Raw genomic sequence first — 26,947 nt, forward strand, 5'->3', positions numbered from 1 at the left:
GGACCCTGGAAGTGCCCCTCCAAGGAAGCAGAGACTCTGGGGCTCATGGCGACTGTGCCCCATTTTCCCCACATTCTGCCCTGGGAAGAGCCACTCGAAGGGCCAGGGGAGGACGGGTGCTGCCTTACAAAACAGGCAAGTATGGCCTAATTATCCAGACTGGGGACTGGGACGTGCCCACCCCGACTTCTGCCCACCAGGACCCACGAGTGTGGCCCACGGCCCCGTGTCTGCACGTGCCCGGAGTCACCGGCTCCTCCTCTGGTCTTACCCCCGCTCCCCGCCGGCCCTGAGAGGCAGCCCTGAAAAAGTGCACAGGTCCTTCAGTGCTCCCGACGAAAGTTCTAGAAGCGGCAAACAAACAAGTGACAGCCAGGGGATCAGGGAAGTGTGAGGCCAGCTCAGAGGGCCGCAGTGTGGGCGGACAGTGACCTCAGGGGTTCCCAGACGTCATCCTCATCTCGGCAGCTGTTAAAACACAGCTTCTTGGGTGCATCTCGACTTTCTGGATCACAATCTTCCCGGCGGGATCTGAGTTTCTGTGTCTCCAGAAGATTCTTACGTGCCAGCCACCCACCTGTGCTGGGAGCCCTCTCAGGGACAAGTTACACAAGGACCCGGCACCCGGGCCCCCAGAGACAGAGGAAGATGGGGTCCAGCCTCTGACACAGGGTCCGCGTCCCAGGAGAGGCTCCCCACGCAGGGCAGGGCTGGCTCTGTGGTCCGCTCTACAGCTTCTAATCAGCTTGTGTTGTACTAAATACACTTACTTGTTCACTCCACTTCGCGACCCAAAACGGTCCCCTCCTGCTCCAGCGGAGGATGACGTGGGAGCAGGGCCACAGCACAGAGCCGGTGGAGCCTCCAGGGCCGCAGCCCCGGCACAAACGAGCCGCACGGCTTGGCACCGAGGAGAGCCCCGGGGTCTGCAGGGGGAAGTGTCCTCCCCGTGTGCCCAGCTTGTAAGCTCGGGGGCCACCTAATACCACGAGGGGGTTCCCCTCCAGACGTCGTGAGGGCCCCGTACGTGGCCCACAGTTTGAGAAACACCAGCTGGCAGACAAAGAAGGACCGGCTGGGCCAGAACCTCCCTTCTCGGCCCTCGGCCCCCATTACTGCTCCCGCTCGGGTGACACCGTGTGCCCGGCCAGGCCCCACCCGGGTGCCGCCCCAGTCCCTCCCCCTGCGCCAGCCTCCCCGGACCCTGTGTCACACTGCCCGGGCTTCGCTGCTTAGGGCCGTGCCCGCCCCAGGACGTGAGCCGCTCCACAGCAGGTGTGGTGCCTGAGACCCCTCCGCACCTGCAGCCCTAGGACACACTAGGTGCCCAGTAAGCGTGAGCCAGACGACGGGTGAATGAATGAATGAGGGAATGAGGGAATGAATGAAGTTAGAAAATGGGTAACTGAACATGTGAATAAACCGCCCATTTCTCAGTCATCCTCCTCCTCCTATTTCTCCACGACGAGATACTGCGGAGCTTTCCAGCAATGCGATGGACGTCCTGTTCTTTTTAAAGAATTAAGATTTATTTCTAAGCTGAAAACAGCAGCAGCTACAAAGCTGGAAAGTTCCGTGGGGCCCTGAGTGGCCCCCTGTGCCCATTCCCCAAGGGCGGCAGCCCCTGCCGAGGCCTGGGCACCGACACGAGCATTCCAGCCAACGGGAAACGCAAATACCATCAACACCTGAAAACCGGCAGTTCAGAAAATGAATCAATTTACTGAACAGGATCTTTTACACAGAAACAGGGCAGTGAGCTTCCACGAGCACAGTCGGCAGCGGGGGCAGAGCGGGCGGAAGGGCGGTGGCAGCTCCGAAGAGAAAATTGCCTCCTGAATACAGAGCGCCCGAAGGAGGGGGACCCGCAGGGGCTGCTCCCAGGACAGGCCTGGGCGATGAGGGGCTCCAGGACCCGCCACTCACTAGCCACTGAAACTCCACGGGACACAGGGTCCGAGGACAGAGAGCAGCGGGCAGCAGGGCCAGGCGCCTCTTGCCCAGGCCCGCGCGGGGCGCCGACGCCACCCCACGCCAGGCGCTCGCCGGGTGTTGATAATCGGGAAGGCGGGGCCGCTCCGAGTTCACCCTCGCGGATTCAGGTGACTTTTCACGGGTTGTGGAGCCCTGGGTGTCGGCCCGCCAGCTGACGAGCCATCAAAGGCCCTCCTCAGGGTCCCCCTGCACCGCAGTGCCCGTGGGGCGGGACCCTGTCTGGACCCAGGGATTGGCACAGAGCCAGGCCCAGCGTGTGGCATGTGCCCGGCACATTCGCAGGTCGAGTGGAGTGACGGCCGGGGCCGGACGCGCTCGGAGGCGGGGGCAGGGCGGTGGCGTGGAACGAGCTGCCCGCAGTCCCCCAGCCACGTCCCTGCGCCCGCAGTGCCACTGGCCTCCTCAGCTGACGCAGAAGGTCACCGTTTACAAGCAGGGAAAACAAACAACTCTAACAAGTGCCCGGGAGGCACGCGACACCTTTGTAACGTGAACTGGCGAGCAAACTGATTTGCAAAATTAAACACATATTTCCGGAACATCTGTCACTGAAGGAACCTAACCAAACAAGTAAAAATAAACCCCTTCTCTCCTCCGGCAGTCCCACCTGAGGCCCGCCCCACGAGGCGCTGGCGGACGCCACCCCGTCTCAGGCTCGGCCAGCGGAGCCCATGCCAGCCGGAGCGCGAGGACCAACAGCCCAGTGGCCAGCTCCCGCCCACGGGACCTGTGCCCACGCGAGGAGCACACAAGGTGGCCCATCCGGGGGTGCACGCGGCAGCAGCAGACTCAGGACTGTCCCTCTCCCATGTCCTGAAATGACCCCATGATGCCAGATGGGCCCACAGACCCGCCCGGTATCGCCGGGTACCAGCACCCTGGGCACGGCCGGGACCTCTGCAGAGCAAGGGCCACAGCGTCAACCCCACGAGGACACGGGCAGAGGCTGCTCATTCATCAGCTCTTTCCGGGAAGCTCTCGGGGTCTCCATGTACCCCACCGCCTGTGACAGTGACGCTATAGAGGAGACACGGCCGGCGTCCTGCCCTCCACGAGCTCAGCAACGTGCAGGAGAGACAGAAAGAAAATGCAACTTTGAGCCTCCGAGTTGTCTATTTCACCAGAGTTACCGACTCTGAGTGTCCTGAGGGCCCGAGCTCCCGATAGCAGCGAAGCAGGCAGCCCGGGGCCCACCTGGTGGGGATGCGGGCCTCGGCCGCCAGGCGCCAACCCGCGACCAGGCCACCCCAGCCAACAGGAGCAGCCATCCCAGGACCGCGGGAGGCACTCCTTGGTCACGTGGAGGTGGCCGTTTCTCACTGATGACCTGGCTTCTCCGGAAGCCACAATGAAGAGTGATACGGCCACTGCCCCCGCCCACCTCCTAATGCACACAGCGAACTTCCGGAGAGGCCGCCTCCTGCTCTGAACGTGTTGAAAAATGGACGCCTAAACTCCAGCCATTACTTTCCATTTATGTACATCGGAGCACAAATGTATGTGCTGGAAAGATTCTTATTAGCAACTGTGAGCAGATGCTCTGTCACTGATAAAGGTAACTCGGTTAGCAGTAATTCTGCATTTGAAATTTCCATTTCACTGGAAATTAGAGGGGACATGGAATGAGTGAGCAGGCAGATGTAATTATTATCATCTTTCAGGCTGAGGAGACGTTTCTCCATCAAGGCCTTCTGAGGCAGACCGCCACAAGGGCACAGGAAGTGCCCATCGCCCAGCACGTGCCAGACGCTTCTCCCAGCACCTGAAACAGTGTGTCTGCAGGCTGGAAATTCTGCTGCAACACCTTGTCTTCTTCATTAAAAACAAAAATAAATTACACAAACAGATTGTGCCCCAAGATTTATGCTAAAAAGGAAAAAAAACATGTATCCCGTTGACTTGGCACAAAGAATAGGCACTGTTTACGCAGGGCCAGGCACTGCTCAGATTTATTTGCCCAAAGAGTGAACCTAATTGCTCACACGTAGATACCTGACAAGGAAAACCGCCCCAAGCCACCCCCCAACCCACTTCTGCTGGGCAAGGCCCTAACAGGTTTTGGTTTGGAGTGGGGAGCATGGAGATTTCAATCCTCTAACCAGTTAAAAAGATAAAGAAGAACAAAAACAAGAGCCTCTGACAGTGAACGTGGGCCTCTCTGCAGCCAAGGAGGCCTTGCTCTGGGCTCACCCACCCTCCTCGTTTGCCAGGGCTGATGGACGGTAAGAACAAACAGCTAGAAGAAAGCATCAGCCCCAAACGGGCAGGGCCGAGCCGCACGCCCAGGACCCCCGGCCGAGGACCCGGGGCACAGGGCTGTGCCAAGGGGCGGGAGGAAGGAGCGGGACGGAGGACGACACGCGTGACGCCCGGCCCAGCAGCTCCCGGGGGAGAAGCGTCCAGGGCTCCCCGCTGCAGACAGACCTGCCAGGGCCACCCCCAGAGGCCACCAGGAGGACAGAGGGCCCGAGCTGGGAGGGGACCGGGCGGGCAGACAGGGGGAATGAAGGAAGCAGCGCAGGACCCAGGACCCGTGACTCCACTCCCCACGCACACAACACGCTCATGCAGTGAGCGGGCCTGTCTTCTTCCTCAGGCAGAGCAGAGCCCGGGTCAGACTGGAGAACAGTAGAGAGACCTCGGGTTACAGCATCAGGAGAGCTGGGCTCAGATCCCAGGTCAGCTTCCAGAAGGTTCTCTAGGCTCTCAGAGCCCCCAGGCCCTCCCTGGAACGGGGAGAGCCCCAGCTCCCTCACAGCACCCTCTCGGGAGAGTCCCAGGGTAGTGGCTGCCATACGGTGGGCATGCGACACAGGTGCCAGGCCCCTCCCAGCCCTTCTCTTGGTGCCAGACCAAGAGGAGGGAGGGAGGGCAGCTAAGCCTCACTCCAGAAGTACATCCGCCAGGGAAGCTCTGAGCAGGCGAACAAGGCCCCCACTGAACAGGAAGCCAGCTCTCAGCCGCCTCAAGAAAGCACCCGAGAGCAGACGCGGCTCCCAAGGCCTCGGGCCACGGGCCCACGTCAGGTTCCCCACAGACCCTGCTCAGCCATCACAGCGCAGTGAGCAAAGGGGCAGAGGGAGCGGACTCAGGACACGGGGACCTAGACAAACAGTGGGAAGGCGGCCAGGCTCTGGGCAGGGGCTCTGCCAGGACCTGAGACCAGCAGACACACTGCCCCTCCAGCCACAGGGGACACGCGCGTTCTGACGGCGCCACAGGTGACAGCCCCTGGTCCCAGGGTCTCAGGGTCGGGGCTCGCAGAGGCCGGACCTCAGGACACGACAGGAGCTGGGCACTGAGCTCCATCAGGGGGGTCCGTGATTCGGCCCATCACGCCCACGTGAGGAAGCCCCAGGAAAAACTCTGGACGCACGGGCTCAGCGGGTGAACACGTGAACTGTGGAGGGCGACAGGCCCTGACTCCAGGGCTGAGAGGAAGCGCCGAGTCCCCGGGACCCTCCCGACCTCACCCTGCGCCTCTCTTCCCTGGCCGGCTCTCCTGAGCGCTGTGAGCCGCTCCAGCGAGGGATCAGGCCTTGGGGCCCCGGCAACCGCTGCCTTGATCCCTGATGGGTCACAAGTGCAGGCGGCCTGGGGGCCACGGGCGTGCGGCTGGCGCCTCCTGGAGAACTGAGCCGGCACGGGGGTCTGGCGCTCACCCTGGCAGGGAGTGGCAGAAGTGTGCTGCGGGGCGCCCACGCGGCATTTGCTGTACGAGCAGAGGACTTCCTCCAGCATTAAACGGCCCTGAGGGTTCAGATCCAGATAGACATCAGGGCAGGGGCCAAACTGCACAGACGTTCTCCCCAGGTCACTCCTCCAAGGCTAGCTCAACACCCAGGCCAGGCCGCGGGGTCGCTAGCTTGTTATATAGGAAGAAGGGGGGTGGCGGTGACGGCGGGTCGGACCCTACAGGCCGCCACCCGTTTGTAAAGTGGGCAGTACACCCCCGGGAGGAGGTCACACCAGGCACACCTGGCCTTGGGGACAGGGACACCACCACACTCTCAGGACCCCAGCATAAACACGAGAGCGGGATGGAATGAAGCTTCCCAGCAGGTTGTAAGGAAACAGCATTCATCTGACGCCACCCACACCATCTTTCCATCCCTGGAGAGGTGTCAAGGTCTATGTTTTCCACAGTAACATCATGCAAAATACGAGTTCTTCCAGAGCGACACAGAACTGAAGCGACGAGGTATGAAGTCATGCTCCCTTCACAGGTGTGCTCACGAGCACCTCAACACACACCCCAAACTGGGGCTGTTTCCACGCAGTGCAGGAGACGGCGCCCAGATCGTGGGGCACCGACTGCTCCACAAGCCGCGTGAGGGCTCCCTGCCCCCAGCCCTGGCCACGCCCAGAGAAGAGAGGAAGTGGGTGCGACGCCAGATCCGGCGGATGGGTCTCGGCTCCATCCCCCCACACCCGCACAAGGTTCTAGAGGGGACACAGGGCGGGGCTGGTGAGGCGTGCAGATCTCAACGAGCTGCACTGTGGACAGATCTCAGCTCGCTGTGGGCAGGCGGCCAGCCCTGACACCACCCAAGTCTGCAATGAAATTGAAGACGTACAGCTTTCCCAGAAGTCTTCTCTCTCTCCTGATGCACTTTAAAACAGAGAATACGCCACAAAAAATACGTGTCTGAGTCTGACCTGGATTTGAGACTCCCCACGCCTGGTACTGGCTGGTCCATGCCTCCCCACATTCAAGACAGCTCAAGCATCACTGCCCTTTTGAAGCCTTTTCTGACCTCTCTCCACCCTGGAGCTGAGTCCCCTTCCTCAGTGCCCTCACCTCGACTTCTAGAGAGTGCCTGTGACACTTTGGTGGCCCTGAGGTTTGCATGGCTGGGTGCGCTCTGCACACACGCAGCTGCTCCTGGCCTGGCCCTCGGGATGAGTGAATGGTGGGGCTCCTCCTCCCAGGGGACACCTGTGTAAACTAAAGACTCAACAGTGGGTGTCATGAAGGCAGCTTCCCCAAACATCCACCTGGGGCTCCTCAGGCGCGAGCCGGCCAGCCAGGTGACCACCGTGTGGAGCGGGGGACCTGGGGCATGAATACCGGGCATCTGCCCGCCAGGAGGCCAGCACCCACACCAGGGTCTGGGCTGCCCTGACCAGGCTGGCTGACAGGCCAGCAAGTGCTCAGGGGGCCTCTCCGAAGCCCCCCCCCCAGGGCTCCCAGTGCTAAGACAGAGGGGGTGCACCAGGGTTTCGGGGCACCAGCACGCAAGTGCACACAATGTTAATGAGCCGTCGAAGCCCCGTGCTACCGGGAAGAGCTGGGCTCTTGCGAAGCAGGGAAGGACCGAACCAGGGAGATGGGTATTTGAGACTCTCCTGGCGGCCCTAGTTCAACCCTCAGCTGCTCGGCCAGCCCGGGGGCATCTGAAGTGAGGAGGGCTCAGCGGAGGCTCAGGAGGCCAGGCGGGGCTCTGCAGGGGCCTGAGTGGCAGATAAGCAGAGGCCGCTCTCCACCAGGGGACGAGCAGGAGGAAGACAACGGCCTTCGGCTGACCCTGCTCGCCTACAGAGACCCGCAGCACGTTCCAGGGGCCGGGCTGCTCCCGGGAAGGAGCCAGCCCTCCCCGCCCCCATCCTACCTGCTGAGACCCCCCAGCATGGCTGGATTTCCTGTCCCAGCCACTCTTCCCAGCCCTGGCTCTCGCGCTGCTGTTGTCAGCAAGCAAACGACGCAGAACAGCCCACACGGTGGTGCCGCGGGAAACCTTGCTCACCCGGAACGCCTGCACACGTGTGGTCGCAGGCCAGGATGCCGTTCCCGCTGGAGCGCTGTCCACACCCGGGGACGGTGTGAAGACAGCGAGCATAAGGGCGCCAGGAGGGAACTGCAGGTCTCCTTGCCATCAGGAGGGAGGCATCCAAGTGTAAGAAGGAGGTGGGCCACGGTGTCCGCACACCCCGGCAAGGCACCCATTTAGCATGGAGCTAAAAGCATTGGTTGTCCTCAGGCTGCTTGGCGCAGATCAAATGAAGAGACACCTTCCCCACGCAGCTGACCACGTGAGGATACCCAAAGCGACCCCTCCAGGCTCCCCAGGTGCCACGTGGGGACCCGCACCCCTCAGCCCTGCGTCCCGTCGCACGGTGTCATTTCCCGGGTACACACGACGGGCAGCTCTGTGACAACGGCTCTCTGTGCCCGTCTCGCCCCAGCCCCTAACCGCCTGCTGGTCTCCGGTGCCCCCCAGGTGCCAGCTGCAGAGGACAGCCACGGGTCTGCGTTCTCGCCACCCGCTGCCAGCGTGTCCCCACGCGCCAGAGAGCCGGCTGCACGGGTGTCCAGCTCAGGGCCCTTGGCTGCCACGCACTGGGGAAGACGGGGGGAGCGGGTCTCCTCGTCGCTGTCACGGGTTCCAAGGAGGGGTGCTAAGAGCCCCCTTGGCAGGGCGGCAACCAGAGACTGGAGTGGTCACACGCACACGTGGACACACGCACACGCAGGGGCACACTCGGGGCCCTCAGGAGCCCGGGCCGAGGGGCGACAAGCATGGGCTCCAGGGTCAATAGACACTTCATCAGAGTGGACGGAGGGACACTGCATCTGTGTGACCTGAGCAGAATGCTCCTGGCGGCCTCAGTCCCCGTGTGTCAGGTGCAGGTCCCGTCAGCCCCGACCTCACCAGCCGTGGGGACGGGTGACGTACCGAGTGCCTGCTGCGGGCAGAGCATCACGGGCTGAGTGCCCAGCGCCCCAGCGCTCCCACCGCTGCTGGGTGCGGGGCTGTTCCCAGGCAACGCCCGGCGGAGACCACTGGCACCCCCTGTCCGGGACCCCAGCCTGGACCAGGGCGGCTTAAGAGGCCGTTAGAGGGGCTTCTGACACCTGCGCACACCTCCCCTCCTTCCCGGCACCCCGCACAGCGACAGGAGGGGGCAAACACTCGAGGGCCAGAGAAAGGCAGAGAGACAGAGACAGACGGACAAGCGGGCTCCCCCGATGGCCTGGCCAGCTTCAGCCTGCGCCCAGGCCACGCGGAGCCAAGAGGCGAGCCCACAGCCCTGGGCCCTGGAGAGAGGCGGGGAGGGGGTGCTGGGACAGAGTGGGGGGGCTTCGAGAAGCAGCTGGACGGCCTGTGCCCACACCCCGGCCCTCCCCATCTTGCCCACCCCCCAGAACACAGGAGGGCTACCACCGCAGACGTGACACCAGGGGTCTCTGTGCGGGGGGACCCGGGCCCGGCAGAGCACGGAGGACGGCACTGTCCCCTGCGCGGTGATGGGGGCGTGACTGCAGGGCGGAGCTGGTGCTCGGACGGGCCAGGGAAAGCACCCTGAGGGTGGGCCCGCCAGGGACCACAGCCTGAGGTACGGGGGAACCAGAGGGCCCATCTCAGGTCCCCCTTCACAGAAACAGCACGTGCCTCCTCTGCCTTCTTGAAAGGGCTTATTACTGTGGAAAGGAGTCTGAGAATAAACTGCAATAACTGCAATAAACTGTCCTCCTTCCACCAAGCCCCGCGTGGAAAAGCCCGGCTGCCGGGGCGGCCTCCCGTCCTGATTTCAGACGGATGTTGGTTCTTTACAGTAAGGGAGATAAAGCCACCCACACTCTCTCCAGCAGCTTGTAACCATGAACAAAAATGGCTTCGGGGAATCATTTCAAAAGCAGACTTGATGGCCTACATTCAAAACCAAGACAACTTTTTCTTCTTAAGGTCAAGGAGAATCGCTTTATTTGGAAGTCTCTATTTACAATTTAATTAACTCGTCTCGGTTTGGCAATAAACCTCGAACATCAATCTCGGGTGGAGGGTCACAAAGATATCATCATTAAGGAGAAAGGCGGCTAATTCACTGCTCAGGAGGCCTCGCGTGCTCGCCTTTCGTTACCCACTGGGTGGTCATCACCGCATCCCAGGTAAACAGGCCCTGACTCGAGCAGCCGAGGGCGAACCAGTAATCCCCACGTGGCCTTCCATGCCGGCACCTCCGGGTGGTTCCGGGAAGAAGGGCCGGCCAAGCCACAGGTGCAGCATCTCTAACACAAGCACCGACCCGCCTCCTCGTCCCGCCCCAGCCCACCTTCACCCACTTCCTGGGGCCGTAAAGCGGGCTGGGTGGTGGTGGCCCGGCCATCTCGAGGGCCCCGCCTGTGAACGGGGAGTCTTTTACGAGCCGGTGCTAAGTGCGGGCCTGGAAGGAAGAACTCCCGGAGCAACTGTTAACCTTCTGTCTGCTCGTACAGGACAGAACGTCCTCAATGGTCAAAGCCACCGACGCCTCAGCTCCAGGTCTTAAAAACCCCGCTCTGTCCTGGGGGGCATGTCAGTGCAGTCCCACCTGCCGGCCGCCAGCCCCAAGACTCTCCCGGGACCCTGCCAGCGCAGACATGGGAGGAGAGTTGCCCCTTGATTTTAAGGAAACAGACCCCTCTCCACCTGCTCGGGGGGTGGGAGGAAAACACAAAGGGCCGGGAGACAGGGAGGCCTAGAAAGGATGGAGCGGGGAACCAGAGAGGGTCAGGCAGGGTCCCAGGTGGCAGGGCCCAGCCCGACTCCCCCACACACCACTCAGTCTCTGGAGGCGGCTACAGGCCTGACCCCAGGCCCTAGGACGACGGTGGGGAGGCCTCTGGGACCGGGCTCCTGCAGCGAAGGCTGGCAGGGGCAGGGACGGAGGGCGGAGGGCGGGGCCGTCCAGCACGGCTACAGGGGTGCTGAGCCCGGGGACCCCTGAGCCACTGACCCTTCACGTCGGGCCGGTACAGCCCCTCAAGCACAGTGGAGCCGAGTCCTTCCGAGCTCTCTGGCAGGCATCGCCCCTTCCCCCGATGACGTGACACCCCTGGGGGTGGTGGGAAATGTCTGTGAAGATGGTCACTTGGGATCAAGGCTCTTGCACAGAGAAAGCGCTGTCTCTACAGCAGCACAGAGGTCAGTTAGCGGGAGAAGCCAGCAAGTCCGAGAGGCCCTCGGGTCCCAGCGAGGAAGGCCCAGCTCGGCCAGCGGTGAGGTTGGCGGGGGAGGGTGGGAGTGGGGACTCACTCTGAGGCCGGACAGTTCTCAGACGGCCACGAGAGGGTCGGCTCTCAGCGACTCAGCCAGGACTTGCTCGTCTGTCCTGCACACGCAGCATTTTTCTGTCCCTTTTACAAATGATGAGCCGCAGCCGGGGCTACACTGGCACATATTACGAGCTTTCCCAGGCACCCGACCGCCCAGCCTACGGACTGAAGGGCAGGAGGAGGGGGACCTGAGAGTCTCAGGCAAAACAAAAGCCTCCAAGGAAACCCATGTGGTGCAGCAAACATCTAGAGACTAGAATAACCAACACGGAAACTGCTTTAACACCCACCCACACCTGCACTTTGTACACAGGGAGCTTCATCTTCAAACTCTACGGAAGCAACTCGAAGCCACGGACGCTGAGGGCGCCCCCCCGTGCAGGAAGCACAGCAAACACCTGACTGTTAACCCACCAATGGGCGCGGAGCACACCCTGCACACGCGGGGCGCGAGATGCGGCCAGGAGTCCCCAGAGGGGCGGAGCATGGGGGGGGCGGTCTGGCGGTAGGTGCGGTCACAGGCCGCTGCTCCCCAAGGAAATCTGGGGCGCAGGCGCGGACGAGCGTGACTCAGAGCCCGAGGATACCACCGGGTCCCCCGCACGGCTGGGAGACAGCTCAGGGGGCTCTCCCATGTTCAGTACCAACGCAGGGTGGGCAGAGCTGGAGGCCACATGGAGATCATCCAGCCTGAGGGGAAACTGAGGCCAGAGAAGGGGCAGGGCTCTCAAAATGGGGATGGTCACGCACCACTTCACAGGGGCGCTGTGAAAAACCAGCACAGTGATGCAGAGAAAGAGCCGAGAACAGTGCCTTGTACGCTGTAGGCACCTAATGGATGCCAGCTGCCATTATTATTATCATTATTATTATTAGCAGCAGCAGCAACCAAGTTCAGAGTCGGTGATGGAGGCTGAACTAGACCCAGGGGTTTATTCATAATACGTTATTTTTTAGATTACGGGAAACCTCTTCTCCTTCTTTGATTTTTTTGGCCTGAGTAATAGATCCCTCTTCCCCAAAATGCAACCAAATAGCCATGTGGGTTTTCAGTTGAAGGCACATTAAATCAACGGGACACGCACTGGGAGAGTGAGAACCCATGGGCCACCTGCTGTCCAAAGGCCTCAGGCAGGCACAGCACGGAGCCATCGGAATAAGGACGCTGGCCGTGGGGAAAAAGCCCTGGCCCGAGACAGGGAGATGGGCTGGTGAGGGACACACAGAGGAGTCGCCGCGCCCACGTGACTTCCCGTGCCTGACAGCACTGCCGTCACGCGTGTGCTCTGCCCGTCACCAGGGCCCCGCGCCTCAAAGGAAACATCGCCATCCTTGCCGGCTCCCATCAGCCACTCCGGGGCCTAATGAAGATGCAAGCGGGGGAGGGGAGCTTGTTATTTCTCACTGTCACGCACTGAATATTCCATGGGCCGGGGCCCCTCCGCTGATTTATCCTCTGCTCTCCGACGGCTTACATTGTAGCAGTAATAAAAATATTTTCACTTGGATGGTAATAAAGCTGAATCTAGTTTACTAGCTGTAACTGAATTCTATCTTGAAAGAATAAGTCAATTTTAACCTTACAATGTAGTCGAGACAGCTTTCAGAGAAATTTCATTAAAATCGCATTTAACCTAAATTTAAAAACACAGGGAAGGGAAAATGTACACGCAGATTAAGCCTTTAACACACCGAGATAAAACTATTCTCCAGGAGTGCATTCGGGCATTTCTTCCCCGAAGGGTGAGAGTGTAAATTTTAATAATAATGACAGCCGGCACTCCCCTTGGCCCCCCTGCGTTGGGTCAGTATCGGCCACGCTAACGGGCATCCGGGGGTGGACAGAGGCGCCTGCCCAGGGAGCAGAGGCCCCAGACTAACCCCACCAAAGGAGTGCTAGCCCACCCACCGCTACCCGCCTGCTACGCAGGTGATAAAAATGATGGTGAGATGATACAGGTACAAAGTTGGCTGGGCTCATGATGGGCCAGGCACCGTCCTAAGCATCTGACCTGCGCTGACTCTCATTCCCAGGGAAACCATGGCCACCGCGGGGCCATCACTCCCCACCCCGACCCACCGCTGGGGCGACAGAACCAGAATCTGAACCCACGCCGGCCTCCGGAGTCCTGCCCTGTGCTGAGTGGTGGCTCAGGACAAGCCAGAAACGTTCAGGAATGGTTTCCAAGGAGCCCAAAGCAGGGCCCACCTTCTCTCCTCGGCTCCTTAGCCTGCCTCCCGTGTCTGCTCGTGGACCAGCAGCCCCTGTCACCAGGGGACGGAAACTCTGGCGTCTAATTTCCTTCTGACCCCCTAGTGGGAGGTCAACCCGTCCCTCAGGTTCCCACCAGCTTACATGCCCCCAGCTTGTCACTGCCCTTTAGCACCCAGGACGACCCCACCAAGGGAAGGGTTTCCACGGCCTCACAGGAAGGACGGGAAACACAGGAGCACGGGGCTGGGGGGCAGGCAGGCTGCCGTCTACGTCCAGGCCTGCAGACCGCACACCGGCCCCCACCCCACCCAGCGCACCACAGACGCCCTGCGGAGGGATGGACACACGCTCCAGGCCCCCAGCAGCCCTGTCACAGTGGGCTGGCCGTGAAGTATTTGGTGGTGGCCCCAAACCATGAAGGACATCACAGAGGAAAACTACAGGGCCCCAGGGGCTTGGTGCCACCCTAGGCCAGGGTGACAGTGACATCTTCCTGGGACTGTCAACGGCACCTCCCGGGCTACGGCCTAAAGAAGGGCATCCCGTAGACCCTCCACGGCAGCAGGCCCACCGGGTGGGCGAGCACGGGGCCACTGAGCCTCCCCGGGCTGCGTCAGCGTGTCCTGGCCCTGCGGCGGGTCTCCTCCTCCGCCGTGGGCTCCCTGAAGGCCAAAGTCGCATCTGTCACTTACCCCACCTGCCTGCCCTCCCTCCACCCGTCAAACCCCGCCCCAGCCTGGAGCGCTGCCCTGTTCTGCCACGCAGAGCGAATGGGGGGGGGGCCTAACTGCCTGGGGGGGGGGGGGGCGGTGGCCGCGGCGTTCCAGGCAAAGGAAACAACATGAACAGGGATCCCAGCACGGCTGGGGTCACATGTCGTGCTTAAGGAAAAATAAACAGCCCCAGGCTTCAGCACGGCCTAAAGCTGGCTGCAGGATGAAGGGGTGTGGGATCAAACTGCGAAGGGCCTTGGAGGCCACTGCACCGCGAGTGCGAGGTCCAACTGCCGTCACATCAGCAGCAGCGTGGAGGGTGGACCAGAGAGGAGGAAGATGGGGATCTTGTCAGCAGGCGGACGGCAGGAACCTCCTACAAGCCCGCCTGCACTCATGGGCAGGGATCAACCAGGTGAGTGTCCCAGGCGGCACGGGCAGCCCAGCGCGGCTGTGCGCGAGGACTTGAGTGACACTCAACACATCTCCGAAGGTCATCATCCAAGGTCAGTGCAAAAAAAATCCAACCATCCCCAGGGCGACTGTGAATATATTCACCAGACGGTCGAGGGGCCCTAAGCCAGCCTTCCAGAGCATAATGATTAATAAGTCAGAAACTGATCCAACCAAATGAGGAGGAGTAACTTCACTTAAAAAAATCACTTGGTGACCAGCCTCATCACAATGTCTGCACTGAGGAAAGTCAGATGAGCTCAGCTGGTGTACAGGTCAATCCAAGCCTTTGGCATAAACAAGAAGCCCTCCCGGGAGACAGGCTGCCCCTCTGTGGACATGTCGGGGGGCCGGAATGTGTAACGAGGTCAGTCTGCCCCTCGGCAGAATGGGAAAGTAACTAACCTCAAGCACGGCAGCCCCGCCCAGAAAATGAACCACATCTAAAGTCGGCACGTATGAGCGCAGAGGGGTGTGTGCACATTGGTGCATGCGTGTGTTGGTGTGTACGTGTGTGTCAGTGTGAGTGTGTGTGCATGTATGTGTGTACTGGTGTGGGGGAGTGTGTATACTGGTGCGTGTGTGTGCATATAAGTGTAAGGGTGTGTGTGTGTCTAGTGGCGTGTATGTGTGTGTGCATATGTGTATACTTTAATTTCAAATGACCCATCATGTGTGAGCCGTATTTTCATCGCCACCTGTATAGGAGAAGAGGGCAGCCTCAAGCTTAGGACTAAGTTTAAATTCCAACTTGATGCAACTTTGAACTCTCCCTTTGTGGAGTTGCCAGATAAAACACAGGAGGCTCAGTGAACTCTGGATTTCAGTATGTACCCAATATTGCATCCAACGAACAAAAAAATGTTTCATTATTGATCTGAAATTCAAATTTAACTGAGTGTTCCATATTTTTATTTGCTAAATCTGACACTGCTAAGATTAGGTAGGAAGGATTTGTCCCCATTTTTCCTCCAGGAAAGGGAAAGCAGAGCTTGGATAAGCCTGAGAAGGCACATTTCTGTTGGTGGTTCTGGCCTCCCCAAGCAGCCCTAGGCCAGTTTAGAGTGTGGAGAGAACTCCCTCTGGGCTATGCTCACTGGCCATCCGGTCCAGACTGGCTGACCAATGACCGGTCTCCCCACCTCCCCCTGGCCCACCGGGGCCTCAGCTTTATGGTCCCTCCACAGCTAAGGGCAGAGCCCAGCAGACCTTGGCCTGCAAAGGAGTCACAGGCCTTTAGGGGGTGGGCGCGCCTGTCTCCTCCCACTTCCCCTCGGCTGGGTCTGCCCCACCAGGAACCATGCACCGAAGTCCCTTTCTGTGCCTGGTTCCTTCCCCACGGGAAAACTCACTAGTCTGTGAAGCAATTCTTTAAGATCTGATTTTAAGTGTTCTGAGAAAAACCAAGCACAGATATAACCAGATTTACATGTCTGCTGAGGCTGAGTATCTTCAAATGTTCCTTTTTAAAACTGAAATAGGGGAGGCGGAGTCAAGATGGCGATGTGGGAAGACACGGAGTTAGCGTCTCTCCACAACTAGGGCACCTGCCGGCCGCTGGTGGGGGACTCTGGCGCCCAAGGAGATGGGAGGAACCCACAAGTGAACCAGTAGGACGTAGGGGGACTGAGGGGGGAGGAGAAGTAGAGGCCAGACAGGATTGGCACCCCTGAGGCCGGGGAGATCAGGAGAGGCAGGCGGGAGGAGCCATCCAGGAGGAGCAGGAGAGAAGCGGAGGGTGACTGTCCCACCCACTCGAGCCCAGGAAGCCAGCTGGGCTCCCAGGTGAGGTCCCTGCCCCATGAGACCAGGGGTGGGGGGCACGCCTGGGCCCCTTCTGTTCCTTGAGCCTAAGCCCATCCCCCCACCCACAGTCCCCAGGGCCTTTTCCAGCCCTGTGGGTCCTGAGCATTGGCCCCACCCACCACCCAAACCTCACCCTTGCTTAGGCCCCGCCCTCCACAGCCAAGACCTTTCCCCCCCACACCGTTTTTTTCTTTTCCCTTCTCCTCTTTTTTACTATCGTGGTACTGATGTACCTTCCAGTTGTTGATTCATCTATATTTTTACTTTTATATTCTTCCTAACATATCTGTTAGTTTCCTAGTCTAATTTTATTTTTTATTTTGTTCTTTTTTTCTTTCTTGCCACCCCAGGCGGCTTGCAGGATCTTGGTTCACGAGCCCAGGGTTGGGCCGAAGCTCCTGTGGTGGGAGCTCCGAGTCCAAACCACTGGACTAACAGAGACCCTCAGACCCCAGGGAATATTCATCAGAGTGAGGCCTCATGGAGTTCCTCATCTCACTACCAAGACCCAGGTCTACCAAATAGCCTACAAACCCCAGTGTTGGAAGCCTCAGGCCAAAGAACCAGTAAGACAGGAACACAATCCCACTCATAAAAGATAAATAAATAAAACGGCAAAAAAATATGTCACAGATGAAGGAGCAAGGTGAAAACCTGCAAGACCAAATAAATGAAGAGGAAATAGCAATCTACCTGAAAAAGAATTCAGAGTAATGATAGTAAAGATGATCCAGAATCTCAGAAATAGAACGGAGGCACGGACTGAGAAAATACAAGAAATGTTTAACAAAGATCTAGAAGAACTAAAGAACAAACAAACAGAGATGAACAACACAATAACTGAAATGAAAAATACACTAGAAGGAATCAATAACAGAATAACTGAGGCAGGAGAACGAATAGGTGAGCTGGAAGACAAAATGGTGGAAATAACTGCCGAGGAGAAAAACAAAGAAAAAAGGATTAAAAGAACTGAAGACAATGTCAGAGACCTCTGGGACAACACTAAATGCACAAATATTCGAATTATAGGGGTCCCAGAAGAAGAAGGGAAAAAGAAAGGGTCTGAGAACATACTTGAAGAGATTATAGTTGAAAACTTCCCTAACATGGGAAAGGAAATAGTCACCCAAGTCCAGGAAGCACAGAGAGTCCCATACAGGATAAACCCTAGGAAAAACACACCAAGACACATATTAATCAAACTAACAAAAATTAAATTCAAAGAAAAAATATTAAAAGCAGCAAGGAAAAACCAAAAAATAACATACAAAGGAATGCCCATAAGGTTATCAGCTGAATTTTCAGCAGAAACTCTGCAGGCCAGAAGGGAGTGGCAGGATATACTTAAAGTGATGAGAGAGAAAAATCTACAGCCAAGATTCCTCTACCCAGCAAGGATCTCATTCAGATTCGATGGAGAAATCAAAAGCTTTTCAGACAAGCAAAAGCTAAAACAATTCAGCACCGCCAAACCAGCTTTACAATAAATGTTAAAGAAACTTCTCTAAGCGGTAAACACAAGAGAAGAAAAAGACCCAGAAAACAAACCCAAAACAATTAAGAATATGGTAATAGGAACATACATATCAATAATAACCTTGAATGTAAATGGATTAAATGCCCCAACCGAAAGACACAGACTGGCTGAATGGATACAAAAACAAGACCCATATATATGCTGTCTACAGGAGACCCACTTCAGACCTAGGGACCCATACAGACTGAAAGTGAAGGGATGGAAAAAGATATTCCATGCAAATATAAATCAAAAGACAGCTGGGGTAGCAATACTCATATCAGATAAAATAGACTTTAAAATAAAGAATGTTATAGGAGATAAGGAGGGACACTACATAATGATCAAAGGATCAATCCAAGAAGAAGATATAACAATTATAAATGTTTATGAGCCCAACATAGGAGCACCTCAATACATAAGGCAAATACTAACAACCATGAAAGGAGAAATAGACAGTAACACAATAATAGTGGGGGACTTTAACACCCCACTTACACCAATGGACAGATCATCCAAACAGAAAATAAATAAGGAAACACAAACTTTAAATGACACAACAGACCAGATAGATCTAATTGATATTTACAGAACGTCCCACCCAAAAGTGGCAGAATACACTTTCTTCTAAAGTGCACATGGAACATTCTCCAGGATAGATCACATCTTGGGTCACAAATCAAGCCTCAGTAAATTTAAGAAAATTGAAAGTCATATCAAGCATCTTTTCTGACCACAACACTATGAGATTGGAAATCAATTATAAGAAAAAACTATAAAAAACACGAATACATGGAGGCTAAACAGTGCGTTACTAAATACCCAAGAGATCACTGGAGAAAACAAAGAAGAAATAAAAAAGTACATAGAAACAAATGACAATGAAAACAGGATGATCCAAAACCTATGGGAGGCAGCAAAAGCAGTTCTAAGAGGGACGTTTATAGCAATACAATCTCACCTCAAGAAACAAGAAAAATCTCAAATAAAAAATCTAACCCTACACTTAAAACAACCAGAGAAAGAAGAACAAAGAAAACCCAAAGTCAGTAGAAGGAAAGAAATCATAAAGATCAGAGCAGAAATAAATGAAATAGAAATGAAGAAAACAATAGCAAAGATCAATAAAACTAAAAGCTGGTTCTTTGAGAAGATAAACAAAATTGATAAACCCTTAGCCAGACTCATCAAGAAAAAAAGGGAGAGGATGCAAATCAATAAAATTACAAATGAAAAAGGAGAAATCACAACTGACACTGCAGAAATACAAAGGATTATAAGAGACTACTACAAACAACTATTTGCCAATAAAATGGACAACCACGAAGAAATGGACAAATTCTTGGAAAGTTACAACTTTCCAAGACTGAACCAGAAAGAATTAGAAAATATAAACAGACCCATCACAAGTAATGAAATTGAAACCGTAATTAAAAATCTTCCAACAAACAAAAGTCCAGGACCAGATGGCTTCACAGGCGAATTCTATCAAGCATTTAGAGAAGAGCTAACACCAGTCCTTCTCAAACTCTTCCCAAAAATTGCAGAGGAAGGAACACTCCCAAATTCATTCTACAAAGCCACCATCACCCTGATACCAAAACCAGAAAAAGGTATCACAAAAAAAGAAAATTATAGACCAATATCACTGATGAACATAGATGCAAAAATCCAGAACAAAATACTAGCAAACAGAATCCAACAGCACATTAAAAGGATCATACACCATGATCAAGTGGGATTTATCCCAGGGATGCAAGGATTCTTCAATATACACAAATCAATCAATGTGATACACCACAGTAACAAACTGAAGAATAAAAACCATATGATCATCTCAATAGATGCAGAAAAAGCTTTTGACAAAATTCAACACCCATTTATGATAAAACTCTCCAGAAAATGGGCACAAAGGGAACCTACCTCAACACAAGAAAGGACATATATGACAAACCCACAGCAAGCATCATACTCAATGGTGAAAAACTGAAAGCATTTCCTCTAAGATCAGGAACAAGACAAGGATGTCCACTCGTGTCACTATTATTCAACATAGTTTTGGGAGTCCTAGCCACAGCAATCAGAGAAGAAAAAGAAATAAAAGGAATACAAATTGGAAAAGAGAAAGTAAAACTGTCACTGTTTGCCAATGACATGATACTATATACAGAAAATCCTAAAGATGCCACCAGAAAACTATTAGAACTAATCAATGAATTTGGTAAGGTTGCAGGATACAAAATTAATGCACAGAAATCTCTGGCATTCCTGTACACCAACAACGAGAAATCAGAAAGAGAAATTAAGGAAACACTCCTATTTACCACTGCAACAAAAAGAATAAAATACCTAGGAATAAACCTGCCTAAGGAGGAGAAGGACTTGTACTCAGAAAACTATAAAACACTGAAGAAAGAAATCAAAGATGACACAAACAGATGGAGAAATATACCATATTCTTGGATTGGAAGAATCAATATTGTGAAAATGCCTATACTACCCAAAGCAATCTACAGGTTCAATGCAATCCCTATCAAACTCCCAATGGCATTCTTCACAGAATTAGAACAAAAAATTTTACAATTTGTATGGAAACACAAAAGACCCCGAATAGCCAAAGCAATCTTGAGAAAGAAAAACGGAGCTGGAAGAATCAGGCTCCCTGACTTCAAACTATACCACAAAGCTACAGTAATCAAGACAGTATGTACTGGCACAAAAACAGAAATTTAGATTAACGGTACAGGATAGAATGCCCAGAGATAAACCCGTGCACATATGGGCACCTAATTTACAACAAAGGAAGCAAGAACATACAATGGAGAAAAGACAGCCTCTTCAATAAGTGGTGTTGGGAAATGTAGACAGCTACATGTAAAAGAATGAAATTAGAACACTACCTAACACCATACACAAAAATAAACTCCAAACGGATTAAAGACTTAAATGTAAAATCAAACACTATAAAACTCTTAGAGGAAAACATAGGCAAAACACGCTTTGACATAAACCACAGCAAGATCTTTTTTGACCCACCTCCTAGAGTAACGGAAATAAAAACAAAAATAAACAAATGGGACTTAATTAAACTTAAAAGCTTTTGCACAGCAAAGGAAACCATAAACAAGACGAAAAGAACCCTCAGAATGGGAGAAAATATTTGCAAATGAAACAACAAAGGGTTAATCTCCAAAATATACAAACAGCTCATGGCGCTCAATATCAAAAAAACAATCCAGTTAAAAAATGGGCAGAAGACCTAAATAGACATTTCACCAAGGAAGACATACAGATGGCCAAGAGGCACATGAAAAGCTGCTCAACATCACTAATTATTAGAGAAATGCAAATCAAAACTACAGTGAGGTATCACCTCACACCAGTCAGAATGGCCATTATCAAAAAATCTAGAAACAATAAATGCTGGAAAGGGTGTGGTGAAAAGGGAACCCTCCTGCACTGTTGGTAGGAATGTAAATTGATACAGCCACTATGGAAAACAGTATGGAGGTTCCTTGAAAAATGAAAAATAGAACTACCATATGACACAGCAATCCCACTACTGGGCATATACCCTGAGAAAACCATAATTCAAAAAGAGTCATGTGGGCTTCCCTGGTGGCACAGTGGTTGAGAATCTGCCTGCCAATGCAGGGGACGTGGGTTCGAGCCCTGGTCTGGGAAGATCCCATATGCCACGGAGCAACTGGGCCCATGAACCACAGTTACTGAGCCTGTGCGTCTGGAGCCTGTGCTCTGCAACAAGAGAGGCCGCGATAGTGAGAGGCCCGCGCACCGCGATGAAGAGTGGCCCCCGCTTGACACAACTAGAGAAAGCCCTCGCACAGAAACGAAGACCCAACACAGCCATAAATTAATTAATTAATTAATTATTTTTAAAAATGTACTTTAAAAAAAAAAAAGAAGAGATTCCAAGGCTTTATTTAAAAAAAAAAAAAAAAAAGTCATGTACCACAATGTTCACTGCAGTACTATTTACAATAGCCAGGACATGGAAGCAACCTAAGTGTCCATCGACAGATGAATGGATAAAGAAGATGTGGCACAGATATACAATGGAATATTACTCAGCCATAAAAAGAAGCGAAATTGAGGTATTTGTAGTGAGGTGGATGGACCTAGAGTCTGTCATACAGAGTGAAGTAAGTCAGAAAGAGAAAAACAAATACCGTATGCTAACACACATATATGGAATCTAAAAAAAAAAAAATATTGGTACTGATGAACCTAGTTGCAGGGCAGGAATAAAGAGGTAGACATAGAAAATGGACTTGAGGACATGGGCTGGGAGGGTGAAGCTGGGGCGAAGTGAGAGTAGCAACAACATATATACACTACCAAATGTAAAACAGTTGGCTGGTGGGAAGCAGCAGCACAGCACAGGGAACTCGGCTTGGTGCTTTGCGATGACCCAGAGGGGTGGGATAGGGAGGCTGGGAGGGAGGCTCAAGAGGGAGGGGATATGGGGACATGTGTATGCATACAGGTGATTCGCTTTGTTGTGTAACATCAACTAACACAGTACTGTGAAGCAATTATACTCCAATAAGGATCTATTAAAAAAAAAACTGAAACAGGTTCTCACGGTGTTTTCAATCAAAAGATAGCAAAAATATTCCATTTACATTATCTTATGTCACAAAAGATGCACGAGCATAGAATCCAAGGCGAGGCTGCCCCACAGGGGGCCCAGCCCCCGGATTCAGTCACAGGGGCTCTGACTGCAGCCTCTCGAAGAGCCCAAGGGCTGAACTTGGGGGCAACTACGGATCGTGCAACCTCAAAGATTGACATCAGATGTAACAGACTTAAGGACAATAAAGGTACAAGGTGTGTCACTCGGATACACGGCAAAAATGTGAAATCTCACTTTCAAATATGTGTAAACATTCCAGGTGTAATCTGGAGTGAAAATCTCCTCCAGTACTCTGTACACGTTGCAATTCTATCAGCCCATGGTGTGTTAACGTATATTTATTATTGAAGCAGTAAATTACTCAATGATTGGTGTGAACTGTTAATCTTATGTACAAAAATTGTTTCATAAGTAGGGAACAGACTGATTTAACAGAAATGCTGAGAGCACCCGCTCTTACCTCTGAACTTCTCTCTATGCCTCACCCATTACTCTGTCCCCAGTCTCGGGGCCAGGCTCGCCCGGCCCAGGCAGGAGGGCCCTTTCCTTTCCTCCTGACTTTTGTTGCAGCACGTGACTCGGTTTGGCCAATGAAATGCAGCCGAGCACCGGGGACCACTTTCTTTCGGAAGCAAGAAGAGCCGGTGAACAATCCCCATAGTTTTTCCCTCCATCACAGGAACTGGGCCAGCAAGCTCCTGAAGGCGGCTGCTCCATCAGCCGGAGTCCCCAGGTGAGGACAACACAGAGCAGAGCCCTGGGCAGAGCCACAAAGGATGTGTCATGCGGGTGAGACGCAAACGTGTGTTGCTTGAGCTGCTGAGGTTTACAGGCTGTCTGTTGGGGGCCAGGGCCAGGGCCAGGGTCAGGGCCAGGGCCAGGGCCAGGGTCAGGGTTAGGGTCAGGTCTGTTTGGCCAGCAACAGTGGTACCTGGCTTCCGCCCAACGGGGACTTTTACCCCCATCACTCAGAGTCTGGCCCACACGCGCCTTCGATGCACTCCTGGTGCCAGGCCGTGTGCTCGGACCCTGCGCGAGAGGGTTCAGATCTAACCCACCCCGAAGCAGCAGAGGACACAGCGTGTGCACTCAGGCAAGGAGTGGTGGCAGCCCACAGAGGAGAGGGAGCTGGTGCTGATGGGAGAGGGAAGGGGAAGCGGGGAGGCAGCAGCAACACAGAGGGAGTCAGGGGCACCGCAGGAGGCTGGCCCCTGCCCGGGACAGGGATGTGGGAAACAGGTCAGAGTGAAACGGCACAGCACCCAGTGCAAAACCCATCCCCAGACATCAGCATCCTACCGCGCGTGGCAGGCAGACCTGCTCGCCCAGGGCGCACGCACACCCCTCTGCTTACGGGTCCCCTCCAGGGTCTGCAGGCACAGGGAACAAGCACCGCAGGCCCCACACGCCCACCACTGCTCCGGCGTGTGTGAGCAGAACCCGAGGACGTGGTGAAGACCCTAGCGTTTGCGGGCTGCAGCCAATAAGACCGACCAACCAGTCCTTGTCTATTGGAGGCCCTGAGGCTTGGACACCAACAACCACACGACGGTGGGTGGTCTCACGGAAGCGCTGATGCTGCCTGGCGTTTCTCTGAACGAGAGCTCTGTGCACAGCCTTTCCCAGAAAAAGTCTGAGCATCGTGCAAGGCGGCCCCAGAAGAACAGAGGACCGGGAACCACATCTAACACCGAGGGCTCAAGCTATTTCTCCCCAAGAGAGAAGAAGAAACGACATTTGATTAGAGATTAAGAAATCAATGTTTTTTAAAAAAAGGTCTGAGGCTGCTTTTTGGACGAATGAGAGCTACGTGAATACTGACTCCACGCCACCCCCTTCCTCAATGCCACACGCTGGCCTTTGTCGGATAAGCTCTGTCTCACCCAATTATCAACAGCTGCTGCCCCTGGTCTCCCAGACTCAATCATTCCATCTGCCCACCCGCAGCCAGAGTGCTCCAAAGAAACACCAAATGTCCCTCAGCTGGGCTACGAGGTGGCCTGCTGGAGGCGGACCGGCCTATGGCAGTAACACATTTGCACAAGAAGCGGCTTGCTCTGCTCCAGGGCCAAAATAAAGCGCAGTTTGACAGAAATAAGAAATCCCTAGGCAAGCCCTCGCCGAAAAAATGTGACCTAAGAATTCACCTCGGAGCGGCAGGTAACTGTTAGAAATGGGTTCTGCTAAGGTCGTAGCAGACACTCATCCAGAACTCCCAAATCCTTTCCAATTTCCCAAGAGCCAGTGCTTTGATCTCCCAGACCTCAGACCCAGTCTCAGTATTTTCCCATTCTCGGTGGGATTTCGTCTTCCTGTGGTGATTTCATCTGGTTCTACTCCTAAGCTGCCATATACCCACTCCTTTTCCCACTGACCACCTGACTCTCCCCAGGCTGGATGGGGTGCTGACCTGCTGATTTCCAAGGGCTCTGAAGTTCACAGTAATTGTGGTCCCCTGCTTATGCTGCAAGGGTAGGTGTGTGTGCTTCGTCTGCTTTCCTTCTTGATTACACAGCTTCTTGGAGGCAGTGAGAAACAATTCAGATTTAGGTGGCCTCTTGGACTTTCAAATTCATTCTTGAAGGGTATTTCTGCTGGAAGTTGACACTATGGTGACAGTTATCATTCTTCCTGCACATTGAACATATCTTCTTGTCCTTTCGTTGAGAAGACAGTTCTCAGACAGCCATTCTTAGAAAATAATCTCTGACTCTCGCTGCCTTAAGAATTAGTCTTAGGGCTTCCCTGGTGGCGCAGTGGTTGAGAATCTGCCTGCCAATGCAGGGGACACGGGTTCGAGCCCTGGTCTGGGAAGATCCCACATGCCGCGGAGCAACTAGGCCCGTGAGCCACAATTACTGAGCCTGCGCAACAAGAGAGGCCGCGATAGTGAGAGGCCTGCGCACCGCGATGAAGAGTGGCCCCCACTTGCCACAACTAGAGAAAGCCCTCGCACAGAAACCCAACACAGCCATAAATAAATAAATAAATAAATAAATAAATAAATAAATAAATAAAAGAATTAGTCTTCAATTGAATTTTACTATGATGTGTTTACATACAGTTTTCTCTTTATTCTCCTGAAGATTCAATGGGCTCTTCAATCCGTGAATTGGTTTATTTCAGTACTTTTGGAAAACAATGAATCATTATCTCTTCAGATTCTTACTCACTCTCCCTCCTCTCCTTCTATGACTCCAAATAAATACATATGAGGCTCTCTAACCATACCTTCTATATCTCTTACTTTTTATATTTTGCATATTCTTATCTCTCCATGTTTTGTTTTGGCTATTTTCTTCCAACCCATCTTCCAGTTCACTAACTTTCTCTATAGCTATGTGTAATTTGTTAAATCTGCCCACTGACTTTTTAATTTGGTTATTGTATTTTTCAAATCTTTTATGTAAAATCATATAGTTTCCCACTACCATGGCAAACATTCTCAAGATTCTCTTTTTTATATTTCTTCATACATAGTAAGGAGAATAGTTTCATGGTCTATGTGTTAAGTATTACAGAAACTTAACATCTTGTGGGCCTGTTTCTGTTATCTGTTGTTTCTGTTTGTTCTCACTTAAGAAGTCTTGAATGTGTGTGTATCTTTGACTATGTGTAGATCATTTTATATGGAAAAAAAAAAAAGCAGAAACAATTTGAGGAACAACTTTCTGGTAACTTCCTCCAGAAAAGATTTTTTTTTTGCTTCTCCCAAGCACTCTACTCCAGTAGAGAAGTGCCGTAATCAAGGCTCAAACAACCGTGGTCCTCTCAGGTGATGTAAACCTGGCCTGCAAGACTGCACAAGGGCAGTTTCACTTCAGTTCCACCCTGACAGTTGGTCTTCTGGGTCTCAGAAAGTACCTGGGCATTTTCTGCACTCCTATCCTCAGGTAGGCTATGGTTTGATCCTTTCCCTCCATGAAGCTGTCAAAACTACAAACCACGTTGGGATTCTTTCTTCTGGATTAGCAAGAACCCTCAGAACAACAGTCGCCTTCAGGGCTGCGCTCATCTCTCTGGTTCCAGCATTCTTCCAGAATCTGGCCCGAAGTTCTTGTCTCCCTATTAGTAGAGTTCAATGTTTTTATGAAATTTGTTTTCTTTTTACCTTCTTTGTTTTCTTTTTTTCTCTCTTTCATTCTTCCTCACCACCCCTCATTCGTTTGTCTGTTTGCTGGCTTTAAAAAACAATCTTATCCATTTTTTAGCTCTCTTCAGTGAGAAATCTGGTTGGAATTACCTAGCCCACCACCACTGGCAGTGGAAGGTCCTCCTACTCTCACCTTTGACATTGCCAATTCAGTGGCTCAAGGCTCCATCTCTCATTCTGGTGGGAAGTTCTGAAAGCTCTGCACCAAAGATTACAGACTCCCCTGGGGCTTCTCACTAGCCAGCTTACCTCTCTCGAGACAATTACCACCCACCGGGCGGTCTCTCAGGCTGCTGCCCATCACCTTCCTGCTCGGCCTCCATTACAGACACGACCCTCTGTCTTCAGTCACGCCACCTTCCTGTCTAGGGAACAGACTTTTTCTAAAGATTTGGGGGT

The 26,947-nt window shown here is 53.5% G+C and overlaps 1 protein-coding gene across 4 annotated transcripts in view; it reads right to left on the reverse strand.

Annotated features, from left to right (window-relative positions):
- Positions 1 to 26,947, reverse strand: part of TBC1D22A (TBC1 domain family member 22A) — a 316,566-nt gene that overhangs the window by 81,913 nt on the left and 207,706 nt on the right. The window lies entirely within an intron of this gene.

The sequence above is a fragment of the Balaenoptera acutorostrata genome, chromosome 11 (genome assembly GCF_949987535.1).
Source record: "Balaenoptera acutorostrata chromosome 11, mBalAcu1.1, whole genome shotgun sequence".
In the NCBI taxonomy this organism is placed as follows: Eukaryota; Metazoa; Chordata; class Mammalia; order Artiodactyla; family Balaenopteridae; genus Balaenoptera; species Balaenoptera acutorostrata.